The sequence below is a fragment of the Narcine bancroftii genome, chromosome 8, assembly GCF_036971445.1.
Source record: "Narcine bancroftii isolate sNarBan1 chromosome 8, sNarBan1.hap1, whole genome shotgun sequence".
In the NCBI taxonomy this organism is placed as follows: Eukaryota; Metazoa; Chordata; class Chondrichthyes; order Torpediniformes; family Narcinidae; genus Narcine; species Narcine bancroftii.
Genome location: NC_091476.1, coordinates 8,648,199 through 8,673,013, shown reverse-complemented (window position 1 = coordinate 8,673,013; position 24,815 = coordinate 8,648,199). Strand labels below are relative to the sequence as shown.

The following is a 24,815-nucleotide window of genomic DNA, read 5'->3' as shown; positions in this document are numbered from 1 at the left end:
CATTGTTTAGAAGTGACTCAGAACTTCCTGTTAAATTTTCCACTCCACTCACTCTGACCTATTTGTCTGTGGCCTCCTGCGCAGTTTCAATATGGTTCAATGAATCAGCGCAACTGAGCAGCATAAAAGAGCGTGATCATTTATTTTCTTTCTTTGCATTATAAGCTATTTCGTCAGGTACTTAATCTTGCTAACTTTGAATCATTTTATTAATGCAGCTGGAAATGAGCCTGCAGCAGACATTGGTAATCTGTCACGGAATCATACTGTTCGAAAAAATGTCCTTCAGCTCAGCAAGTCAGTGGAGCTATCAACTATCTACTTGACTAATCCTACACTGATCTCATTTTTATATCCATGATTTTTCATCAATTCCCCTCCCAACTTGCCCATCTTTACAATCCAGGAGGGAACTAGCGCCACTTTAAGACACCCTTCCAGTCACAGGATGAATATGTAGGCTTGTAAACCACTTAATTGGTTTCATGAAGTTGAGAAGTGGTTTTACTCATCTAAAAACATGGTGTGAAGTGATGCATCATTGGGAGTTGAAGTCAGTCTTATGTCTTGAGTACACAGACACAATGCATTGGTACCCGAAGTAGATCCAAATAGAACTCAATCAACCAAAGACAATATCCTACAACTGGTGTGGTGGTGAGTGTTCAGTTTTGATCATTCCGTTTGAGCCAAGTTAAATTGCTCAGAGATCAAGTGAGCAGGTGGGAGGATGGCTCCGGAAATGTTCAGCAGCTATTCAGAAAGATGCTTGAGGAGGAGTAAAGGTCCAGTCAAGAGGTGGTGATTGCTTCAGATTCCCTTGTGAGAATGGACATTCCAAATAACTCCAAATCAGCCATTAACCTTTTAGCTATGACATGTTCTGATGATAAATGTGGTCATCACAGAGCAGGCCCGGTGAATTCCATGCATGGGTGTGAATGGATGTATAGGATCTTTGTTTCAATTCAGAAAATTTGTAACGAGTACAGAAGTCCTGATAGTGTTTCTGTCAATAAAATTAATGGGACAAAGCTGCATGCAGATATTGATGCCTTATATGGACGCTGCCTGACTTAATGAGTTCCTCCGGCATTGTGTGCTGTTCTTGTTTTCCAGCATCTGCAGTCTATGTTGTTTACTTCCGTAAGGCACCAAAATATTTCTAGGTCTAAATTTTTAGGCTTTTTCAGGTGCATTCTACGCTAAGAATGCGCCTGAAGAAGCAGAAGCGGCCCTTTAAATTCCCGTTCAGGTGGCAGCGTTTAATGCGCAACGCTGGCCACCTGAAGGACACAGCTGCACAGGATGCGGCTCTGAGCACACTCCGGCTCCTGCCCAGTGTCAGCTGTGATCAGCAGCCTGACCCTTTATCATCCGCTTTCAGCCAGCTGCATTCAGGTGGCTGGGGGAGCCACTGAGCTGAGCTGATTATCCCTCTTAGAGGAGGGTTACGTAGCTCGCCTCAAGAGCGCCTCCTGCACATTCAGGTGGCCTCAAAACAGCCGCATATTGCCTAAATATGCGGCTTTACATGAGGGCCAATTGACCACCTGTGAGTGCCTTTTGAAAATATGCCTACAAACTACCTGTAACTGAACCAGTCAATCAGTGGAAGGTAATAATTTTGACATGATATTTAACAAGTGGAACCTGATCCAGGTGAATTGAAACTTCAATCTGTATATCAGATCACCAAAATAATGGAAAAGAGCGAACAGTGGCATGGGTCTCTCCTGTGGAATTACATAAAAAGAACAGGTAGAACATGAGACCACAAAAGTAAAGGCACAGCCCTCTCCCGCTGTTGGCAAACCTAAATTCCTGTTCCCAATATTGAAATTTCCTGATCTTTTGTGAAATATTTCCTTTAATAATTGATGGAAATGAATCAACTATCCCAATAGTTTTACACATCCTTTTTGGACATTTACCAAACCAAACACCAGGTCCCATTTTTATAAGTAAACATTCAAGTGGCTTCTGGAAATTATTGGAAATAGTTTAGTGTAGACTTCCCAGAGGATTTTATTCAAAATCCTGGAATAAACAAGCCATGGTACTTCGGTAGAAAAGACATGACAGCAGTACACATAGTGTAACCAATCCTAACTCAATCAACAGCTCAGCTGAGCTTCCTCATCAAATATGTTCAATAAGCTTTTGTGGAATATTTGCACCACGTCATCCCTGTGTCCAGTAAAAATATTTTTTCATTCTTTTCAGCTCCTTTATAAATTGAATCCTTTTTATTTTGTGAAAATGTCATACTGTTTAATTTTTTACTGAATACTTAAAGTTTCAGGAAATAATCATGGATATAACTTACATTAACACATACCAGGAGTCATATTTGCAACTAAATCATGTTTATTTTTCACAGAAGTATGCACATTAGAAATAAAATGTTCAATATTTGACTCTAACTGCTAACATTTAGCAGTATAAATATGATAAATTAATTGGCATGAATGATAACCCACAACCAGTCTCATAAATGTCACACATATTACATATATCGTAATTTGCTGTATTCACCTGTATTAATAAAACTATTACAATAAATTACTTTCTAAATTCTGAAAGCCCATTCTACATGTCCTTAGCAAAACTTTTCCTTTTTTAAAAATGTTGCAGCCACTATCACAATTAGGAATCTACTGGCAATTCATTTCTGCCTCGAATTGATGCCCAGTTTGTTTTCATCGGAACATTGTACCTCAATCCATTGTACAATTTGCCAAAACTCTGCAATCTAAAGCTCACCACCACCTTCAACAGATTTCAGAATTACCACTTGGTAGTGCAAAAAAACTGTCTCAATGTACACACATAAACAAATAAAGAAATGTAAACAAACTGATTGTGCAATACCGAGAGAGAGAGAGAGAGAGAGAGAGAGAGAGAGAGAGAAAACAAAAATCAAAGTGGAAAAAAACACTCCTAATATGAATCCCTGATTGAGTTTGTTGTTGAGAAGTCTGACAGTGAAGTCATCTGTTCCTGAACCTGGTGGTGCGAGTCTTGTGTCACCTGCACCTTTTTCTTGATGGTAGCAGTGAGAACAGAGCATGAGCTGGGTGATGTTGATCCTTGATGATTGCTGCTGTTCTCCGATAGCAGTATACCTGTGGATGTTCTCAATGATGGGGAGAGGTTTGCTTGTGATGTCCTGGAGTGTGTCCACTACCTTTTGCAGGGCTTTACACTCAGGAGTATTGGTGTCCCCCTCCCAGACCATCATGCAGCTGGTCAGCACACTTTCCAACACATCTCTGTAGAAATTTTCCAGAGTTTCCAATGTTTCCACAAACTCTTGCGGAACAAGAGGTGCAAACGTGCTTTCATCAGGATGCCATTGGTGCACTGCACACACACTACAACTTACCTATATTTGACCCCATTCTTTTGACCTAGCAGTGCCTCCTGCTAGTGGCAATGTGCACCTGTTCACTGGAATGATGTCAATTTTGTGAGGGAAATTATATAAAAGCCTAGGAGTTAAGACCACTGACATGGGTCAGAAAAGTTTATTTTCCTCTTTGATTCCCATCATGGGTTAAAATCAGTCTATAGTTGATTGACTTGACATCCTACATACACACTCATGCACAAACAATTTATTTAAACTTCAACTACAATGAAATGAAGACAGTGGTTCCTCTATTTAGGAGAATGGACTAAGTTAGCTCAGTTCAGACTTGGATAAGGAGTCTGGTAAAGTGAATCTCCTGAAGCAGGAAATTCTATATTGAGAAAACTGAACTCTGAGTTGGGAGTGATTCTCACTCCTAAGAAACAGAAGCTCTCTCCAGCCTGGCTCTCTGATTAAATATCAACCATCAGCATAGTTGCTCTGTATCCATGAACCCATGGCCTTCTCCTTCCCTAGCTCTGTTACTTTTTCAGTTCTACAACCCTCCAATAATTCTATTTCCCTCCATTTCCCTCATAAATGTTCTGTACTTCCTTTGCTTTATGCTGTGCCAAGCTGCCTTCAGTTATGTTGGCCCAAACTCTGAATTCCCTTGATAATACTTTTTATCCCTACTACTCTTTCCTTTAAAACCTTCCTCTTTAAAGCCTGTTTTAAGCCTTCAGTGAATTCTTTAATATTTTCTTTTTAGACAGTCAATTTTTATCTGATTATTCTCTTGCAAAGTCCCTGCACTTTGCTACATTGTAAGAAGGCAATTCTGTGGCCATATGGAGTATTTCTAGTATTCAGAATTAAATCCTGCAACTCAATCTCCCATAAAACCATACAGGTTTTCTAATCAAAGTATTCTTGCTTTAGAGATACCAAATAAGTGCCTCCCAATTACTGCCTAAGGCTAAACTTATCATGTTCCCTTAGTTTAAAAAAGTCCCTCTAATCTCTCTCTTTTGTCTTCAAATGGAACATCTTTCCTCACCGACTGCATTCAGAGAAAATAGTACAGCACAATATGTTCCCTATAAAAGCTGAACAGTATTTCCTCCTCGCCATCTCTGTTGCAGTGGTAGCGTTCAGTTTCCCAAAGTTCATCTCATGATTATCATATTTTGGAACATAGGTTCATTTAGCCTCACTAGTCCATTTTGTGGTGAAGTCAGATTCTTGCTGATATGTGGCCATATCATTGGTGCCAAAAGTCTGTCAATTTCATTTTCAAAGTTACTAATTGACAGGAGTCAATTCTGGTCAATTAGCAGTTCCTTCTGAGCCAGGATTCAATGTGAACACCAGGTCTATGTTAAGTTTAACAGATCCTTTAAAACATTCTTCACCCCTGTTTGAGAGTTTGCGAGTGTGATAAAATATGTAAGAAATGGACCTCTAAACTTAAGTGAGGACTGTTAATTATTATTATTATCTTAATTAATTAGATGAGGTGGAGGATTAGGGAAGAGTGCTGTGAAATGAACCCTTTTTTCTCAAACACATTGTTGGCAAAGCCCAGGGACAGGCTATGATTCCATTTGCAAAAAGGCATCACATTTGAACCAACACTAACAACCATTGCCATAGCAACTCTAGCCAAACTGCAGGAAGTTATATTGATTTATGTCTGCATGCTTTGCTAACAGACAGCAAATCTGGGGGAAAAAAAATGAGTCCAGGAACAAAGATGCAGAGATAACAATGAGAAAATGTACTCAGTGAGAGAAAAAATAGAGAGATGTAGCAGGCAAAGAGAATTATGGTTTGAGGAAAAAAGTAGGATAAAATTACACTAAATATTTATTTTCCTTTGGTCGTGATTAAACCCACAGGAATAATTAATGTCTATTTGTAAATGCATCACTTTGTTTGGAACTTAAAAAATGTAAACAGGAAAATCTCTGTATCAATTGCCAGTCTATATTTTGACAGCAATTTCTACTTGGGTGACAGGGCCTCCATTCCCTTTAGCAGCCAGGTTTCTGCTTTTATTTTGTGCCCAGTGAACCCAAGTGAAATCCCTGTTAGTAAATAATCTGACAACATTAGATTTACCTGTGAATGTCAACAGCCTTACAAATGCAGAATCACTTCAGGCTGAGAACATGTGGGAACACTAAATGGTTGCAAAACAGCATCTCATTCCATTAGGGTACCACCCTCAGAAATGGAAAAGAGAGAGAAAAAGTGAGTACAATTTCCTTATGGAAAAAAAGATCTGTCTGATTTTACATTGAGGAAAGGATCATTTAGAAAATCAGAAATATATTAGCATATATCGAGATTAGCAAATATCAAGATGGCTGCATGGCAGTTATTCGCATCGGCCCCATGCTAGAGTGCTATTTTGCCCACTTCTTTGCTTGATCTTATGTATAGTATTATGTTATTAAGTAATGCCTTGTCCTTGAAGAAACACAATTTCATTTTTATAGTTGTTTTCACAGTTTTGCAGGCCAATAGAATTAGTGTATATATATATATATATATATATATATATGTCCCGCATCGGACTTGTCAGCCACAAACGAGCTGACGTGGACATTTACCCCCTCCATAAATCTTCGTCCGCGAAGCCAAGCCAAAGAAGATATATATATATATGTGTCTATGGTTGGCATGGAGGGGGGAGGGGTGGTGCATAAAGGAACGTTGCAGTGCCGTACGATTTTGTTTACAGTTTTACTCAAAGACAAGGTGGGCCATAAATCTTCTAGAGATTATTTTATCCATGTTCCCAACAGCTTTGAGTTCAAAAGAGTCTTTTACATCTGCTGTAAATAAGTACAGCATCTATGGTTCTCTTAATAATAAATCACCTTAATTTGAAGCAATTTCACCGTATTCAGTTCAGTATTCAGGCACAGCATCTATAGTTCGAAGTTTTATCTGACCCTGTCTCAATTATGCTCTATAAATTACGAGGGTAAGTCAAACTAATAAAATACCCAGTTAAACGAAATCAGAGAAAGCATATATTTTCTGTGGGCACATTTGCCGACAAGAAACTAGTTCTCTGCCTTTCAACAGTAAAAATTAACAGCATATTGAAAGCAATTGATCAACCGATGAAATCTTAATGGATAAATTCAATATTACATTCTCTACATGTGTTACAATCTCAGAAGGTTGTAGAGGAGTGGGATCATGGAAAAATTTGGGGGAAAAAGAGAAATGCTGGAATAGGATCCACTGTGATTGAGCAGACACCAAGAACATAAATTTGCATAATCCCACTTTCTGAAAGGTACAGATGTGACACTGGAGCAGTGAGCATTAGAGTAGTTTTCCAGTTAAATAGGAAAATCTGCAGATGTTGCGGTCAATGGCAATACACAAAACTGCTGGAGAAACTCAGATCACACAGCACCCATAGCAACTAAATTGCAATCAATGTTTCGGGCCTGAGCCACGTCACACAAAACGTTGATTACCTTTTACTTCCCATGGATCCTGCGTGACCTACTGAGTTTCTCCAGCACTTTTGTGTATAGCATAGTTTTCCAGTGTTTAGAATGGTGTGGATGAATGAAGGTTTCAGGAATTAAGAGCTGAGACAGATGTGAAGTAGGCGCAATGTTATAGAAGTGGGCAGTATTATATTTAAGGTGCAGTTAAGGGCCTATCTCATTGGCCTGGAGACTAGGTGGCGACTCGAGTCTCCAAGTCCTGCTGGAGACCAAGGAGACTAAGGAGACATTGCAGCGACGTTGAAGAGACATTGCGGAGACGACGCAGCAACTGCCGGAGATGTCGCGGAGACGACGCAGCAACTGCTGGAGACGTCGCTGCGACTTCCAGGTGAATTGGTCGTCACCTTGTCTGGAGACGTCGCCCTGGTGTCGCCTTGGAGAGCGCAAGCCATTTTTTGGTCTCCCGAGTCACCGCGACTGACTAGATGCGGCAGTCGCAGCGACGTCTCTGCCAATGAGATACCAGTGTTAGGTGGTCACAAGCTCATCTCAGGAGAGCAGCCTTAATGAACTTCACACGGTTGCCAGGAAGAGGGATGCAGTTAGTGACTGATGAAAAATATGTATGACAGAAACTATCAACAATGACCTTGGTCTTTCAATATTTTCCAAAAGCTGGCTGTACCAGTAAAGGCCTTAGGTCAATAATTAGTTAAATCTTGGTTGAGAGACATAACTAATACATAATATGTGTTGAAAATGTATAAAGCACACGATACAAGGAGGCTTCCTGATCACGTCAGAGATGTAGATCTGGAGCTCATGTTTGGACTTCCCACGGACAGTGAAAATGCTGAATGACCAAATGAAATGCCCACACTAACCATCCAAGACTCTCATATTTATGAAACAATTAATTTGTATATATGAATACTTGTCCTGCATATGTAATGTTTGTCTGTATGTGTGTTACGTCAGACTGTGTATCTGCATGTTTTGCACTGAGGACCGGAGAACACTGTTTTGTTAGGTTGTACTTGTGCAATCAGATGATAATAAACTTGAGTACATGGTCCCAGAGCTTGAGGGCAGTAGGGATTACTGTTGGGGAGCAGTGAGAGAGATTCCCACAGAACTCCCTTCTGAGAGCAAAGAGAACTTCTTCAGGGAATGCATCTCTCAAAGGGATTTCACAGAATTTTGCAGTCTGTGAAATCTCTTCGAGGGATAATAAACTTGGCTTGATTAGAATCCATGTGGCTGCGGAGGCTACGGGAGTGATGGAGGCAAATCCATGGACATTCCATGACTCCCTTTTGCTTCTGTTTCAATAGCCCCTTTCATATTGCCAATTCTGTCTGAGTTAAACCATCAAAATCACGAGTTAAATCGCGTGGTGTGAAATTACACAACCAGGCTGGCGAGTCGATTTTAACCGGGCTCTGATACATGGAGGGAGCAAGTGTCAGAGCCTGGCCAAGTTAACTCACCAATCGCCTTCCAGCGGCGTGAAAGCACAAGCTCTCACCCCCTTTTTAAAATCCTGAGTTGAGAAAATACCTGCAAATAATGGTGCAGTGTGAAAGGCTCCCGGGGGTTAATCCGCCCTGCAAATATTCCTGTTTCCTAGGAGGGATGGCAGTAGGTGCTTTTAAGCTTCAGCTCCCTCCTGGGATCCAGGTGTGATTAGTGGGGCAAAAGCACCTTTGAAGCTGAGGGTGGACAGCCCCGGTGAATCGCCAACCACCCCCCCCACCCCCACGATGATGGGTTAAGTGACACATCATGCAAACTAGTCTCCCCACCCCCCCCACCCACCCATCAGTCTCCCTCCCACCGTCAATCTCACTCCCCCCCAACCCGCGGCAGCCGACCCTTCTCTCTCTCTCTCTCTCCTCCCCCCCACCCCCCACCCCATGGCAGCGACCTCACTCCCCCCACCCCCAAAAGTGGCACCCCGTCCTCTTACCCTCTCCCCCTCCCTCTCTCTCTCCCCTCCCCCCCACCCCATGGCAGCGACCTCAGTCCCCCCCACCCCTCGAACGTGGCCCCCCGTCCTCTTACCCTCTCCCCCTCCCTCTCTCTCTCTCTCCCCCCCCCCACCCCATGGCAGCGACCTCACTCCCCCCCACCCCATGGCAGCGACCTCACTCCCCCCCCACCCCATGGCAGCAACCTCACTCCCCCCCACCCCATGGCAGCGACCTCACTCCCCCCCCACCCCATGGCAGCGACCTCACTCCCCCCCCACCCCATGGCAGCGACCTCACTCCCCCCCCACCCCATGGCAGCGACCTCACTCCCCCCACCCCATGGCAGCGACCTCACTCCCCCCACCCCATGGCAGCGACCTCACTCCCCCCACCCCATGGCAGCGACCTCACTCCCCCCACCCCATGGCAGCGACCTCACTCCCCCCCCACCCCCCGAACGTGGCCCCCCGTCCTCTTACCCTCTCCCCCCCCCGCTCTCTCTCTCCCCCCTCTGCCGGTCGCTGCAGCCACTTCAGCCGGGTGGGTTCCCTGACGACCTCCAAGGTGGGGCAGGGACCCGGTTGACTTTGGACGACGCTGCCCGGTTAACCCCATTTTCCAAGGCACCTCATGAGAAAGTGGGTGGTGTGATATAGAGAATTTAGGTTAAAAAGACTTAAGTTAAAATGTGATGATTAATCATAAACAGGGAAGCCAGAACGGACAGAGAGTTTACTAGCAGTCAAGGACAGAAGGATGCTGAATATGTTTTTTTAAACCTATCTTTTCATGGTCATAGTGAGAGACATGCAGGAGACAAAGGATTGATAAGAAGTGTGAGAAACAGAATTTAGTGAATGTAGAGTTCACAGCGTACGTAACGAACGTGATAATTAATAATGCAGTTATACTTAGAATGTTTTTGTAATACTAACCAATTAAAACAGTATTAATAAGAAGGGGAAGGGCAAATAATAAGGGTATAAAAATCAATGCACTGTATGTATCGGGGCTTAACTGGTGAGAAACCAGTTGAGTCCAACTCTGCAGACTTGTAAATAAAGCTTGTCGTGTCATCAGTTTTAAAGAGACTCATGTGTGAGAAGTTTTATTTCTGACAAATGGGGGCTCGTCCGGGATCTACACTCCGGCCGTGAGGGGAGGCGAGAAGAGGGACATCGGAGGCGGTGCACCCCGCTGAGTTCAGCGGCTCCTAGTCCCTTGCTCGTCGCTTCGGGCGGCTTGAGCGAGTGGTATCCGGACAGGGTGACACGACAAGACGGAGAGGAGAAGGGTGACGGTTCAATCCCCGGGAAGACACCGGTAAGTGACGACTTACGATTGTGGTGTGGGGATTGGGTAACAGGTGTAACGGGATACACCTGTTTGGATAAAAACCTAACGGAATAGATTAAGTATAGATCTTTTGTCATGGTGTGAGGACCCTGTCGCGGGACTCTAGGATAGACCCCAGGGAAACCTCGGCGGTAACCGAAGGAGGGACAGCACCTCCGACGAAGTGCCGAGAAGAGAGGGGTCAACCCCAGGAAAACCTCAGCGGTAACCGAAGGAGGGACAGCACCTCCGACGAGGCGTCTGAGAGGAAGGGAGTAGGGTCCAGAGCGAGAGGGTCCTCAGCAACGATAAACAGATCTAGGTGGGAAAATGGGAGGATCAAAATCTAAGGGCTCGTCTGAAAATTCAGGACAATTCCTGGGAGTACCCCTTGACAGCCCTTTGGGGAGAATGTTTGAAAATTGGGATAGTAAAAGATATCGGGACAAAAACAAGAAAAAGATGGTCCAATATTGTCTCCTTTGGTCAAAACAACCTATTAAAGGTTCCTCGGTCTGGTGGCCGAAATTTGGATCTGATGAGGATTGGGTTAGACAAGCATTAAACATATATGTAAATTCGAGACCAAAGGTGAATCAAGAAGAGTCAGCATATGCATTTTGTTGGGTTCCCTGGCCAGGATCCTTAACAGAATGTTTTAAATTGAGAGTGGCAGGAGAAAAGAAATGGGAACCTCTGAACAACCTTCCCCCTCCTTATATTCCCCCGGTGCCTACTGCGCCCGAGGAAAGCTTATTACCGGAGGGGAAAGGTGATGAATCTGATTGCCCCGAAGGGGGCCGGGATAAAAAGGATGAATTAAGGGAGTCGGACCCTAAACTTCCACCGGTAAACCGACCCTGGACAAGATCCCAGACTGGTCCAGGACCATCAAAGTTTTCAATAAACCTAAATCCCCTGAGAGAAGTTCCTATGGGAGGACCGGGAGGGGGAACGGGATATGTGAATGTTCCCCTAACTAGTACAGAGGTGCGGGGATTTAAGAAAGAAATGAAAAAGTTATTGGAAGATCCTATAGGACTGGCTGAACAGCTTGACCAATTCTTGGGACCAAACACATATACGTGGGAAGAGATGCAGGCAATAATGGGAACATTATTTTCACCCCAGGAGAGGCAGATGATTCGACGGGCTGCCCTCCTCATGTGGGAATATGAACAACCTGGGGACCCTAGACCCCATGAACAAAAATATCCCCTAAATGAACCCAGGTGGGACAAACGAACACCCGAGGGATTGGCAAGTATGAGACAATATAGAGAGTGGACAATTAAAGGGATACGGGAGGCTGTGCCAAAGGGTCACAATTTTACCAAGGCATTTGGGAACCACCAGGGGAAAGACGAGTCCCCTACTGATTTTTTGGAGAGGGTGAGAAAGAATGTCCAACAGTATGCTGGTGTGGACCCTAGTACACCAATGGGTGAACAGCTTATTCGAATTGAATTTGTTTCCAAATCATGGCAAGACATTAGAAAGAAACTAGAAAAGGAGGAGGACTGGAGTGAAAAACCCCTAAGTGAACTGTTAAAAAAGGCACAAAAAGTATATGTGCAGAGAGAAGAAGAAGATCAAAAGAAGGCGACAAAGGTTATGGTACAGACTATCCGACAGATGAATGCTGAATCCAGAGGGGAAAGAAAACAAAACCTTCCTCTAAACAATCCAAAATATCCAAGAGAGGGAAGACCCCGGAGATTTCTTAAATGCTATTACTGCAATGAGGAAGGACACTTTAAGAGGGAATGCCCCCGATACAAGAGGGAATTGCGTGCCCTCGAACTTATGGAAGAAGATTAGGGGTGTCAGGGGTTCCAAATGTTAGGGACCAAATATAAGAGGGAACCCCTGGTAAAACTAAAAATTGGTCCCAAGGGAGAAGAGGTGGTGTTTATGGTGGACACAGGAGCGGAACGAAGTAGTGTAATAACTGTGCCAATCGGAACTGAGCCTATAAAAAGTAATTTGACAATTTCTGGGATAGAAGGAGCTCCCAGAATGGTATCAATAATTCCCCAAGTAACAGTGAAACTGGAAGAAAGAGAAGGGGTACAAGACCTCTTGTTATTACCTTCGGCTGGATTTAACCTCCTAGGAAGGGACTTACAGGCTCTCCTAGGTTTGGGTGCTCTCCCTGTGGACGGAGAAGTGCGAGTCCACCTCTGCGCTTTAAAGGAAGAGGATGAACGGCAGATTGACGAGAGAGTCTGGTATAAGGAGGGAAATCGAGGAGGTCTGGACATCCCACCTTTACATGTCACATTAATACCAGGTCATCAGCCGGTAAGGAAACGTCAGTATCCTATTTCTTTGGAAGGGAGAAAAGGGCTACAGCCGGTAATTGAGACTTTAATACGAGACGGACTATTAGAAGAATGCATGTCACCTTATAACACCCCTATACTCCCAGTAAAAAAGTCAGATGGATCCTATCGCCTAGTTCAGGATCTAAGAAGTTTGAATGCTATTGTTCAGACCCGCCACCCAGTGGTGCCTAATCCCTATACTATTATGAGTCGGATTCCCCCAGACCATGAGTGGTTTAGTGTTATCGACTTGAAGGATGCCTTCTGGACTTGTCCGTTAGAAGAGGAAAGTAGAGATATGTTTGCGTTTGAATGGGAAAATCCATGGACAGGTAGACGGAGACAGTTTCGGTGGACTGTATTGCCCCAAGGGTTCACTGAATCTCCAAACCTGTTTGGACAAATGCTAGAACAAATCCTGATGGACTATCCACAATCTGATGATTCCCAACTAATGCAGTATGTGGATGATTTACTATTATCAGGACCCAAGGAACAAGAAATGAGGAGAGAGACCATTAGACTCTTGAATTATCTGGGGAAAAAGGGTCTACGAGTGTCCAGAAACAAGTTACAGTTTGTTGAGAAAACTGTGATATATCTGGGACACCAGATAAGTAAAGGACAGAAACGGATTACCCCTGAACGAATTGCGGGAATCACTAGAATGCCTTTACCCCGTAATAAGAAGGAAATAAGACAATTCCTGGGACTCTTAGGATACTGTAGGTTATGGATAGAGGACTACTCAGTTTTGGTGAAGTTTATGTATGATAAACTGACAAATGAAAATGACTATCCATTGAAATGGACCCAGGAGGAGGAGGGATGGTTCGAGGACTTGAAACATCGCCTAACACGAGCCCCAGTGCTCACTCTGCCCTCTTTAAAACAGCCCTTCCAGCTATTTGTCACTCATAACCAAGGAACAGCTGTGGGAGTTTTAACACAAGAAAAAGGCGGTCAGCGACACCCAGTAGCTTTCCTTTCCAAAATGATGGACCCAGTGTCTCGCGGATGGCCGACGTGTATCCAGGGAGTAGCGGCTGCTGCTCTGTTGGTAGAGGAAGCACGTAAACTTACTTTTGGAGGAAAGATGACTGTGTACACCTCCCATTCTGTGAGTGTTTTATTAACACAAACTGCCCATCGATGGCTGACTGATTCTCGCATATTAAAGTATGAAACCATTTTAATGGTTGGAGAAGATTTACAGTTTGCAAAAATTAATAGCTGCAACCCAGCTCAATTTTTATACGGCAGTGAAACAGAGAAAGAGGTGGAGCATGACTGTGTCGAGTTGACAGATCTTCAGACCAAGACCCGAGAAGACCTTTGCGATACTCCGCTGGGAGAAGGATATGAATTCTACATTGATGGCTCCGCCAGATGTGTTGACGGAATGAGAAGAAATGGGTATGCTATAATAGAAGGAAATACTTGGAAAGTAGTAGAATCCACGAGACTACCCGGAAGCTGGTCAGCACAATCCTGTGAACTATATGCCTTGCAGAGAGCCCTTAAAATACTGGCAAAGAAAATTGGAACGATTTACACAGATTCCAAATACGCATACGGGGTAGTGCATACCTTTGGTAAGATCTGGAAGGAGCGTGGTCTAATTACATCAAGAGGAAAGGAATTGGCACACGAACAGATGATTACTCTGACTCTAGAAGCCTTAACATTACCCCAAGAAATAGCAGTGGTCTACATACCAAGCCATCAAAGGGGAGATAACCCGACAGCAATTGGAAACAGACTGGCTGATGAAGAAGCCAAAAGAGCAGCCATGCAACAAGAAGTCCGTTTGCTGACTTTAATCCCAATAAGGCAAGGCATAAAGACAGCTCCCATTTTCACTGCTAAAGAAGAAAAGAACATGGATCAGCTGGGCGCAAGCCAGTTACCTGATGGAACATGGAAAACACCAGATGGAAGAATTGTTCTAAATAAAGAAATAACTCGCAATATTTTAAAACACCTGCATCAACAGAGCCACTGGGGCACCCAAGCCTTATGTGACACAGTGCTTCGAGAATATGTGTGTAAGGGAATCTACACCTTGGCCCAACAAGAGGTGCAAAATTGTTACCTATGCACAAAAATTAATAAGAAGATAATGAGGACAGGGACCATGGGAGGTCAACCATTAGCCATACGCCCTTTTCAACGTATCCAGATCGACTTCACAGAGTTACCTCAAGTTCAAAGATGGAAATATCTGTTGGTGATAATAGATCACTTTACCCGATGGGTAGAAGCCTTCCCAACAATAAATACTACAGCCTCTACAGTAGCTCGCCTCCTCCTAGAGCAGATAATCCCCAGATATGGTATAATGGATTCTATAGACTCAGACAGGGGTCCACATTTTTCTTCAAAAATCCAGCAATTGATTTGTGATGCATTACAGGTCTCTTGGAAATTACATACCCCTTGGCATCCACAAAGCTCAGGGAAGGTCGAGCGTATGAATGGAACACTAAAAATCCAATTGACAAAGTTAATGGTGGAAACTAAAATGCCTTGGATAAAGTGTCTGCCCCTAGCCTTATTGAGAATTCGTACTGCCCCACGAAAAGATGTAGGGCTGTCCCCTTATGAAATGATGTTTGGGCTTCCCTTCTGGAGTACAGTTGAGGGGTGTCCCACCTTGGGGGAAGGGGATATATTTGTTAGGAACTATTTACAGGCACTGTCACGCTCTCTTACAGATTTACGAAAGAGAGGACTATTGGCACAAACACCGCCTCTAGACTTTTCTTTACACAAAGTGGAACCAGGAGACTGGATTCTTATCAAGACCTGGAAGACTGAAAAACTCCAGCCCCAGTGGGAAGGTCCATACCAAGTTCTCTTAACTACAGAAGCTGCAGCACGAACAAGAGAGAAGGGGTGGACACACGCATCCAGATTTAAGGGACCTGTAGAGGCGCCACAGGACCCTGATACGAACTCAGATTGGACTTGTATTCCTGGAGAAAAACCTCTTACCTTACGATTTCGCAAAAAGACTTAATTCACAATGTTATTGTTATGTTCTTTGATTTTTCTTAGTTTGCCTATGTCTTTATCAGGTGTGAAATGTAAGAAATGCAGAGATACAGTGGTCCTGTTTCAGGACCACATTTGGGGAAGAAAGGAAGGTAATTTCATTTCCCATACCTCAGTTCCTGAGAAGTGTTGGGCAGAAAATACCACCCAACATCCATATACCCCTTGTGTGGAAAAAGAAGGAAATAATATGGGTCATTATATACAGATTCCTAATACCACTCCTTTCCCTCTTAACGGTTGGAAAGGTGACTCAAGCCCACCATGCCCTGATGGACTCTGGTTTTGCATACACCAACGTACTGTTCCAATGAAAAGTTACACTCCACACTTGAAATTGCCTGTCCCATAAGACAGCCGGACTTAGTTCGAGTCCATCCAAATAACCATGTAAGTTTCGGTAATGCAATTGGGGGAGATAACCTTTTTGTAGATCTGGCAACTAAAATTGCAGGAACTTTTAATGTAACTAATTGTTGGGTCTGCGGGGGTCCACGGATGTCAGAACAATGGCCTTGGTGGGGAGAACCTCTCAATTCATTGACCATGATTTCCCGCATTTGGACAACTAACCGAACGAGATCAAGAGAAACCTGGTCTCTCTCTAACGTCCCCTCTGGTTTTTATTGTCTCTCACGAGCCGGCAAATACCCAGTAGGAGAAAGTCCCTGCAAGGCTGTATGGATTCGCATTTCACCTGGTGTTTTCACTTGGTTTCCTAAACCTCAGACTTGGTTCTTATCCAGTGTTTTTAAAACTAATTGCCTACCCCTATCTAATAGCAGTATTCAGTTTTGGAATTGTACCACTTCCACCATCACAGGACCATACCAATCAAATCCTGTTCTTAAAAGAGTTTGGGAAAGGGGGTATGGAGTATCCCCAAATGGATTATTCTGGGTATGTGGTAATAAAGCTTATACTCGTCTTCCCTCACAGTGGAGTGGAACTTGTTTCCTAGGAATAATCCGCCCAGAATTTTTCCTTCTACCCCACGATCACGGTCATAAATTAGGCGTGAAGGTCTTTGATACATTACATCGTGAACCCCGCTCTACCACGGTACATTTGGGAGAATGGAGAGATGATTGGCCTCCAGAGCGCATAATTCAATATTATGGTCCCGCTACATGGGCTCAAGATGGATCTTGGGGTTATCGTACTCCTTCTTCTCTTTGGCTTGGCTTCGCGGACGAAGATTTATGGAGGGGGTAAAAAGTCCACGTCAGCTGCAGGCTCGTTTGTGGCTGACCAGTCCGATGCGGGACAGGCAGACACGATTGCAGCGGTTGCAAGGGAAAATTGGTTGGTTGGGGTTGGGTGTTGGGTTTTTCCTCCTTTGCCTTTTGTCAGTGAGGTGGGCTCTGCGGTCTTCTTCAAAGGAGGCTGCTGCCCGCCAAACTGTGAGGCGCCAAGATGCACGGTTTGAGGCGTTATCAGCCCACTGGCGGTGGTCAATGTGGCAGGCACCAAGAGATTTCTTTAGGCAGTCCTTGTACCTTTTCTTTGGTGCACCTCTGTCGCGGTGGCCAGTGGAGAGCTCGCCATATAATACGATCTTGGGAAGGCGATGGTCCTCCATTCTGGAGACGTGACCCATCCAGCGCAGCTGGATCTTCAGCAGCGTGGACTCGATGCTGTCGACCTCTGCCATCTCGAGTACCTCGACGTTAGGGGTGTGAGCGCTCGCTTACAAGCAGTGCTTGAAATTGTTACAAATCAAACAGCTATAGCCCTGCAATTACTTGCATCCCAGCAAGGTCAAATGCGCTCTGCTATATATCAGAACCGTCTAGCCCTAGACTATCTCCTAGCCACGGAAGGAGGTGTATGTGGCAAACTTAATTTGACTAACTGCTGCTTACAGATTGATGATAATGGAAAAGCCATTCGTAAAATCGCTGATAATATTCGTACATTGTCCCATGTACCGGTTCAAACCTGGCATCCTTTCCCACAATTTAATTGGATGGACAAATGGTTTGGAGGAACCTGGTGGCGTACCTTCTTGTGGGTCATCGGAGGTATTTTATTCCTCCTACTTATTTTGCCCTGTATTATTCCCTGTCTACGCAGCCTGGTGATTTCCATGGTCGAACAAGCTATGCAACCAGGGGGGATGGGAGACCCTGTAAGACTTTTATTTCAGCGTGAGATTAATGTATCATAAAACATTTCTCTTCCCTAGCTTAGAATCCCCATTCATATCTATACATATATTCAACACATTTTAAAGAGAGAAAGGGGTGGATTGTGATATAGAGAATTTAGGTTAAAAAGACTTAAGTTAAAATGTGATGATTAATCATAAACAGGGAAGCCAGAACGGACAGAGAGTTTACTAGCAGTCAAGGACAGAAGGATCTGCTGAATATGTTTTTTTAAACCTATCTTTTCATGGTCATAGTGAGAGACATGCAGGAGACAAAGGATTGATAAGAAGGGTGAGAAACAGAATTCAGTGAATGTAGAGTTCACAGCGTACGTAACGAACGTGATAATTAATAATGCAGTTATACTTAGAATGTTTTTGTAATACTAACCAATTAAAACAGTATTAATAAGAAGGGGAAGGGCAAACAATAAGGGTATAAAAATCAATGCACTGTATGTATCGGGGCTTAACTGGTGAGAAGCCAGTTGAGTCCAACTCTGCAGACTTGTAAATAAAGCTTGTCGTGTCATCAGTTTTAAAGAGACTCATGTGTGAGAAGTTTTATTTCTGACAGGTGGGGGGTGGGGGGGGGGGGGGGGCTTCTGTCTGAGAGGGGAACAGTTTCAGCTGAAATGAAAGCTAACTTCGTGTCCTATTACACACGAGATGTAATATTACACCTGTTTCGTTACACGACGCTGATTCCGAACCACCATGAGGTAAATTACTTGAGTAATAAGGAGCCGCGCGTCACTCACCGGATCTGCATTGCTCAGACGGAGAAGAGGGCGGGCAGAAGGGTGGGGGGCGGGGCCGAGGGGATGGCGCTCCCCTATTGGCCGCGGGGAATCGAATCAGATGACGTCAGCCCGTGTTTCCGGGCTTCCCCCCCTTTGGAGGTCGGAGGTTACTGGCGGGCATTGACACGCGCTTGTCTTGGTTGGGTGAGGGAAGCAGCGCGCCGGCTGGAGAGGCGATTCAAGGTAAGGGCAGCGGTCCCTCCATCTCTGAGGGAACGAAGCTCGGGCTCCTGGCCTCTCCTTGCAAAGTCGTGTCATTGGAGTACAATGTGGTGGGAAAAGGGGGAGAAGCGAGCTCCTTCTTTGGGTCTGCAGGGTCCATTTGAACGGTCGTGGTGGGGTAAGGCAGGGGGGGGGGAAGCGAGCTCCTTCTTTGGGTCTGCAGGGTCCATTAGAACGGTCGTGGTGGGGTAAGGCAGGGGGGGGAAGCGAGCTCCTTCTTTGGGTCTGCAGGGTCCATTAGAACGGTCGTGGTGGGGTAAGGCAGGGGGGGGGAAGCGAGCTCCTTCTTTGGGTCTGCAGGGTCCATTAGAACGGTCGTGGTGGGGTAAGGCAGGGGGGGGAAGCGAGCTCCTTCTTTGGGTCTGCAGGGTCCATTAGAACGGTCGTGGTGGGATAAGGCAGAGGGGGGAAGCGAACTCCTTCTTTGGGACCGCAGGGTCCATTAGAACGGTCGTAGTGGGGTAAGACAGAGGGGGGGGGGGGGTGGGTAAGCGAGCTCCTTCTTTTGGACCGCAGGGTCCATTAGAACGGTCGTGGTGGGGTAAGGCAGGGGGTAAGCGAGCTCCTTCTTTGGGTCTGCAGGGTCCATTAGAACGGTCGTAGTGGGGTAAGGCAGGGGGGTAAGCGAGCTCATTCTTTGGGACCGAAGGGTCCATTAGAACGGTCGTAGTGGGGTAAGACAGAGGGGGGGGGGGTGGGTAAGCGAGCTCCTTCTTTTGGACCGCAGGGTCCATTAGAACGGTCGTGGTGGGGTAAGGCAGGGGGTAAGCGAGCTCCTTCTTTGGGTCTGCAGGGTCCATTAGAACGGTCGTAGCCATTAGAACGGTCGTAGTGGGGTAAGGCAGGGGGGTAAGCGAGCTCATTCTTTGGGACCGAAGGGTCCATTAGAACGGTCGTGGTGGGATAAGGCAGAGGGGGGAAGCGAACTCCTAATTTGGGACCGCAGGGTCCATTAGAACGGTCGTAGTGGGGTAAGGCAGGGGGGTAAGCGAGCTCCTTCTTTGGAACCGCAGGATCCATTAGAACGGTCGTGGTGGGGTAAGGCAGAGGGGGGGAAGCGAATCCTTCTTTGGGACCGCAGGGTCCATTAGAACGGTCGTGGTGGGGTGTCGCATTGAAGATGGGCGTTTTAAGAGCTGGGTCAAGTTTAAGGGGAAACCATAAGGGCAAGTCATCCTTGGGCCGATCTGCTTCAGTTGTGACTGATCCCGGACGACTTGTTCACTCCAGAAAGCCGCTCTCGCCTCGGCTTAAATGGTTGTCGGCGCCCGACTTGGCTGTCATCGATAGTGGAAGGAGCGAGTCGGGGCCGTGTCCGAAAGCGGAACACTGCGACCGACCAAGTAACCATCCCGCCACGTCTTCCACTCCCGTTCTTGTACTGTGCATGAGGTGGTCCAAAGTAAGCAATGAGCTTGACGCCGTCCAGCTTTTGTACTGGGCACGGGTAAAGTTTTACATCTAGCGTTTTGTAAGCCCGTCTTTGTCCTGCCTTGACCTCTGGACATGCGACCATCTCTTCTGCACAGTGTTGTATGCAACTGAGCATGTGTCTATTTCTTGGAGAACATTTCTCCCCACCCCTCCACCTTTGCTATAGTATCTCCGTTACTTACCTGCTGAAGGAATGAAAAATCCCACACCATTGTATCACTCTGTGCCGTGAATCAGGTTTAGTTTTTCTTTTGGTGCTAACTGTTGTAATTCATTATATGTTGCGCCGTTTAATTCAGAGAGTTTTTTTAAGCCTCTCTTTAGTCATCTTTTCCTGTTGAAATAGTTACTCTTGCACTGAGTCAGGAAGGGATGAGCTAATTATCTGATTTTTTTTATTTTCAAATCTCTGTTTATCGTTTCCCCTCCTCTGCACATCTCCCATTTGAATGCTTTTAAAGGTCATTTCGAATCGAAAGAAACGAATACTTTTCACCTCTTCCTAAATTCGTCAAATTACATTTTAAAATTCCCTTATGCTTTTTATTTGGTAAGAATCTCTTAACTTTGATTGTTTCTAATCTGATATATAAATCCATTAACACTTAAATTCTTTTTTTAACTATTTCGTGTAAAAACCTCGTGGTAGTGATGGCCCCATTCCAAAATTTAACAAAATGAATGTTAGCCTTTTGAATTGGAGAATCTTGCAGCAGAAGAGGTTGGATAGAATTTTGCATCGTAAAGGGAATTTTTTTAAGAATTTTTTTTTCAGATTTCAATTTATTGTTGCAGAGCAAGGTATTTAAACATTTATATTGCACCAGCCTATACCTTGCATTAATTATATTGCTCATGCTGTCCTGACATAATTCAGACTAGCATAATGGATCCATTTCTATACCCAAATCTGGTTCCCATCTCTTCTCTTGACTTACCTAGCCCTTGTTTAGGGGCAGTAGGGGAATTAAAGGAGATGGGGAAAAGGCAGGTAAGTGGCGATGAGCCAATCATTAGATTAGCCATGATCTCATTGAATGGTGGAGCAGCCTACTCCTGTTTCTTTTGTTCTTGTTATGAGGCTATTATGCATTTGCACTCATTGTAATGGTAATAGACTTCTCTAGGGTCGAATTGTAAGTCATTTTAATTGCCTTTCCCATTCCCATACTGACTTCCCTGCCCTTTGCCTCCTCTACCAGGAGTGAATCTGACTATTTTCCATTCCACTTGGGTGGTCTACAATCCAATTTTCCAGTTTTAGGACCTTTCTGATCTCTCCTTCCCTTTCCTTTTTCCCCTCCCTGTCCTCTCTTCCTGTCTCCTGTTTCAATTTTTCTTTCTCCTACCCTATTTGGTTCCACCTGCCTATCACCCACACACTCCACCCACTGGGTCCTCAATCTCCATCTGTTTCCATTCATCACCTTGCTTTCTCATCATATTCCAGAATCTGCAGCCCTTTGTTATCTCCAATTATCACCATCCTTTGCTCCCCAACCTTCCTGGATCTGTCTTTCAACCCCCTCCTCACCTGGATTCACCTATTATTTGCTAGCTCATGCCTCACCCCTCACCTTTTTATAGTAGCCATTTCCCCACCACACTCTGTCCTAATGCAGGGTATCAACCTGAAACACCACTTAGCCTTTTCCCTCCACAGATGTTACCTACCCTGCTGAGTTCCTTCAGTAGTTTGTTTTTTTGTTTGCAAATTAGTTCATTATCCAAATTATTTTGAGATGGTGGATCAGGAGTTGAACTGAAATAATGACATTCAAAGATGACTGTTGCTTCTGTCACACAAGTGATAAGAACAGGAATATGTTATTTCGTACTTTGAATCTGTTCTGCTGCTCCACAAAATTGTAGCTGTTCTTTGACCTTAATGGCATTTTTACTGAAGTATCCAATAATTTATTTGATATCCCTTGATTACCTGAATCTACAGAAATCTATTGTTTGGTTTTTAGAAGAGCCTCAAGTCTGGGGCACAGAATATATTTAGAAAAAAAAAAATTCTCTTCTCAGTTCTAAATGAGTCCTAAATTCATATGAAATCTTAGAGCTTAACTTGTTTGTCAGGGATGAAAAAAAAATGTTGTAAGATACGTGAGATAAATGAAGCAGATTTTGAAAGTTCTGTAAGCTTGATTTGAATTGTTGGGCTGGTTCCAGCAGAAGGGTGGCTTGCACCTGAAGCAAGAATTATTTATGATTGCCGTGTGCAATGAGATACAGTAGAAAAGCTTTCTTTTGCTTGCCATTAATAGGCTAGCAAGGCGTGGCCATCTTTGCAAAGGAAAGAAATCCAATCAGAATATTATTGCAGTTACATGACCCACAAGATGCCAGTCATTTTTGACAACATCCTTCTAAGGTCCTCAAATTCATCAATAGTTTCTTAAAGGAACCCCAAGTATTCCCATTTTAGGACATAAACCTGAATTGATTGGAATATTCTGTTTTTGAGCATCTGCTTCTCTTGAGTGGTAGTGTCGAACAGAATTTCTCAACCTGTGATATGCTGGCCACTGTAGGTCCATAGGTTTGTTATAGATGGTTTGTGATGATACAACTAATTCATATTATTGGTACAAGATTTTTTTTTTAAAAACCAGAAATCCTCAAGAAATTCACCAAAACAAAACTCCTGTCAATGGGGTTTCGAGCTGGAACAGCTGAAAGATGCTGTGTATGAGATGGTAAGGGTCCTTGATGATTTTGTGTGCCTCTTCGGACAATGATCCTGATAGATCACCCCAGTGAGACTCCAGTCATTTTCTCTGCCACTCTTGTAGTCCTGTGGATTGACCTCCACTTCTTCATGGCAACCAGTTGTGAAGAAGTCAGTCAGAATGTTTTCGATAGAGCTGCTGTAGAAGGTTGAAAGAGTGACTGGTAGCCTTGTCTTTTCAGGAAGTGTAATTGCTCTTCCAACTTCCTGACAAGTGAGGAAATGTGTTCAGGATAAGCCACTTGTTAGGTAGACTCCAAGAAACATGTTGCTTTTTTCTACTCTCTCCACTACTGCGTTATTAATGTGCAGTGGAGGGTAGTTGTTCCTGGTCCTCCTGAAGTACAGCATCATCAGTGGAATACTTTAGTCTATAGGCAAAATGAGTCCAATGTCTCTGGGAGGTGTTCTTTGATGCATTCCATCACCAGACACTTGAAGCATTTCATTATGGTGGTGGACATTGCCATGGGCTGTAGTTGTTGAGACCTTTTACTGTCGCCCTGTTTGGTACCGAGCTGTCTTGAAACCTGCAGAGATGATGGGCTGCTGCAGTGAGGTATTGAAGATGTCCATAAATACCTCTGTTTTGGTCTATGCTGTCCTTCAGTACCCAACCATGTATGCAAGTTTATATTTTTTTAAATGTTGAGAGCCACTGCTCTTTTTTAAAAAAAAAAGTGTTCTCCATAATGACTGGGACAAAGACAGGGTTTTCTTCTCCTTTATTTTCCCCCGTGCTCCAAAGTTTTAAATTTATAATCAAACAATTCAGATGTAATTAAAGTGCACATTCCAAGTTTTATTCAAGGTTTTTGATATGCATTTTGGTTTGACGATGTAGAAATTACAGCACTCTTTGTACATAATCCCCTAATTTCAGGGCATCATCATGTTTAGGACATTTGGCTTCAAATGTTTGTGAGTACTCAGATATGTTTAATTGAAAGAAAGCAAGGCTTGCTTCTAAGGTTTTGATCACCTTTGGGTCAATAGTTGCCATTTTTCAAGAGTTTTGCCAGTGAAAGTAAAATAAGCCATTATGATGCTTTTTAAAAAAAAAACACGAATAAAACCGCAGGAGACAGCACCCAAACCTGATTTGTCAACTTAAACAGGTTGAACTTTGTCTGAGTTGGCGAATTCACTGGTATTTTCAGAGGAGCTTGGTTTGCAGATGTAGCTTGAGGTGACTCGCTTACTAAATGTGGAATCTTAGCAAGTGTATCAAAGGTTAATGGCTTTGAATTTAATGAGACTTTTTAGATTTTGGTATCGAGAAACTTTGTGCGCTGCAGCATGCATTTGTATATGATTGAAATACTGGCCTTTCAAATTGTCTTCTGCAGTATGTCAAACTTTGGGAGTTTGATTACTGCTGTAAGTTGAAGAGTTCGTTTGCAGTTAGTGCTTCCCCACCCCCCCCCCCCTAAAAACAATTTGACTTTCACTGGTCCTTGCTGTTCATTTGACTTGGGATGTCTTCTGTGTTGCAGTTGCCAAAATTTGCATAGCTGTGGCCTTGTGATTCAGACCTCACCTTATAGTTGTGCAGTCTTTCATAAAGGTTTTAATTCATCTATGATAATCTAACAAACTGAACAGATGTTAGGGTTCATGAAACTAACAAATGTTATCTGGTTTCACATTGGACTTCATCTGTGGGGAAAGGAGAAATTGGAGTTTTAACTCTCTTGGAGCAGGTAAGAGGGAATTTGCTGCGATGCCTATAGGTGAACAGAAACAACATTCCTTCTCTCATTAGAAATTAGACATCTTGAGTGTCACCTCCAAATTGGCACCCAGAACAGGAGCGGTCATAGAAAGGAATAAAATGGCAGTGAAGAGAGCTTAATCAGGTCTTTCTTGTGTGATAGCTGTCTATTAGCAGGCAAGGCTACCGGCCAACGTTATGTCAGCAGCTCAATTGAGGGCATA

At 44.0% G+C, this 24,815-nt stretch overlaps 1 protein-coding gene across 4 annotated transcripts in view; it reads left to right on the top strand.

Annotated features, from left to right (window-relative positions):
• The first annotated feature begins 18,580 nt into the window (after positions 1-18,580).
• The window catches only part of acsl4a (acyl-CoA synthetase long chain family member 4a), a 68,311-nt gene continuing 62,076 nt past the window's right edge, over positions 18,581-24,815 (top strand). For 3 of the 4 annotated variants that reach the window (XM_069892839.1, XM_069892836.1, XM_069892832.1), the window contains exon 1: positions 18,581-18,667. The gene's annotated coding sequence lies outside the window, so the exon portion shown is untranslated. Of the gene's footprint in view, positions 18,668-19,949; positions 20,109-24,815 lie in introns of those variants that run through there. The other variant, XM_069892835.1, reaches the window with a different exon arrangement.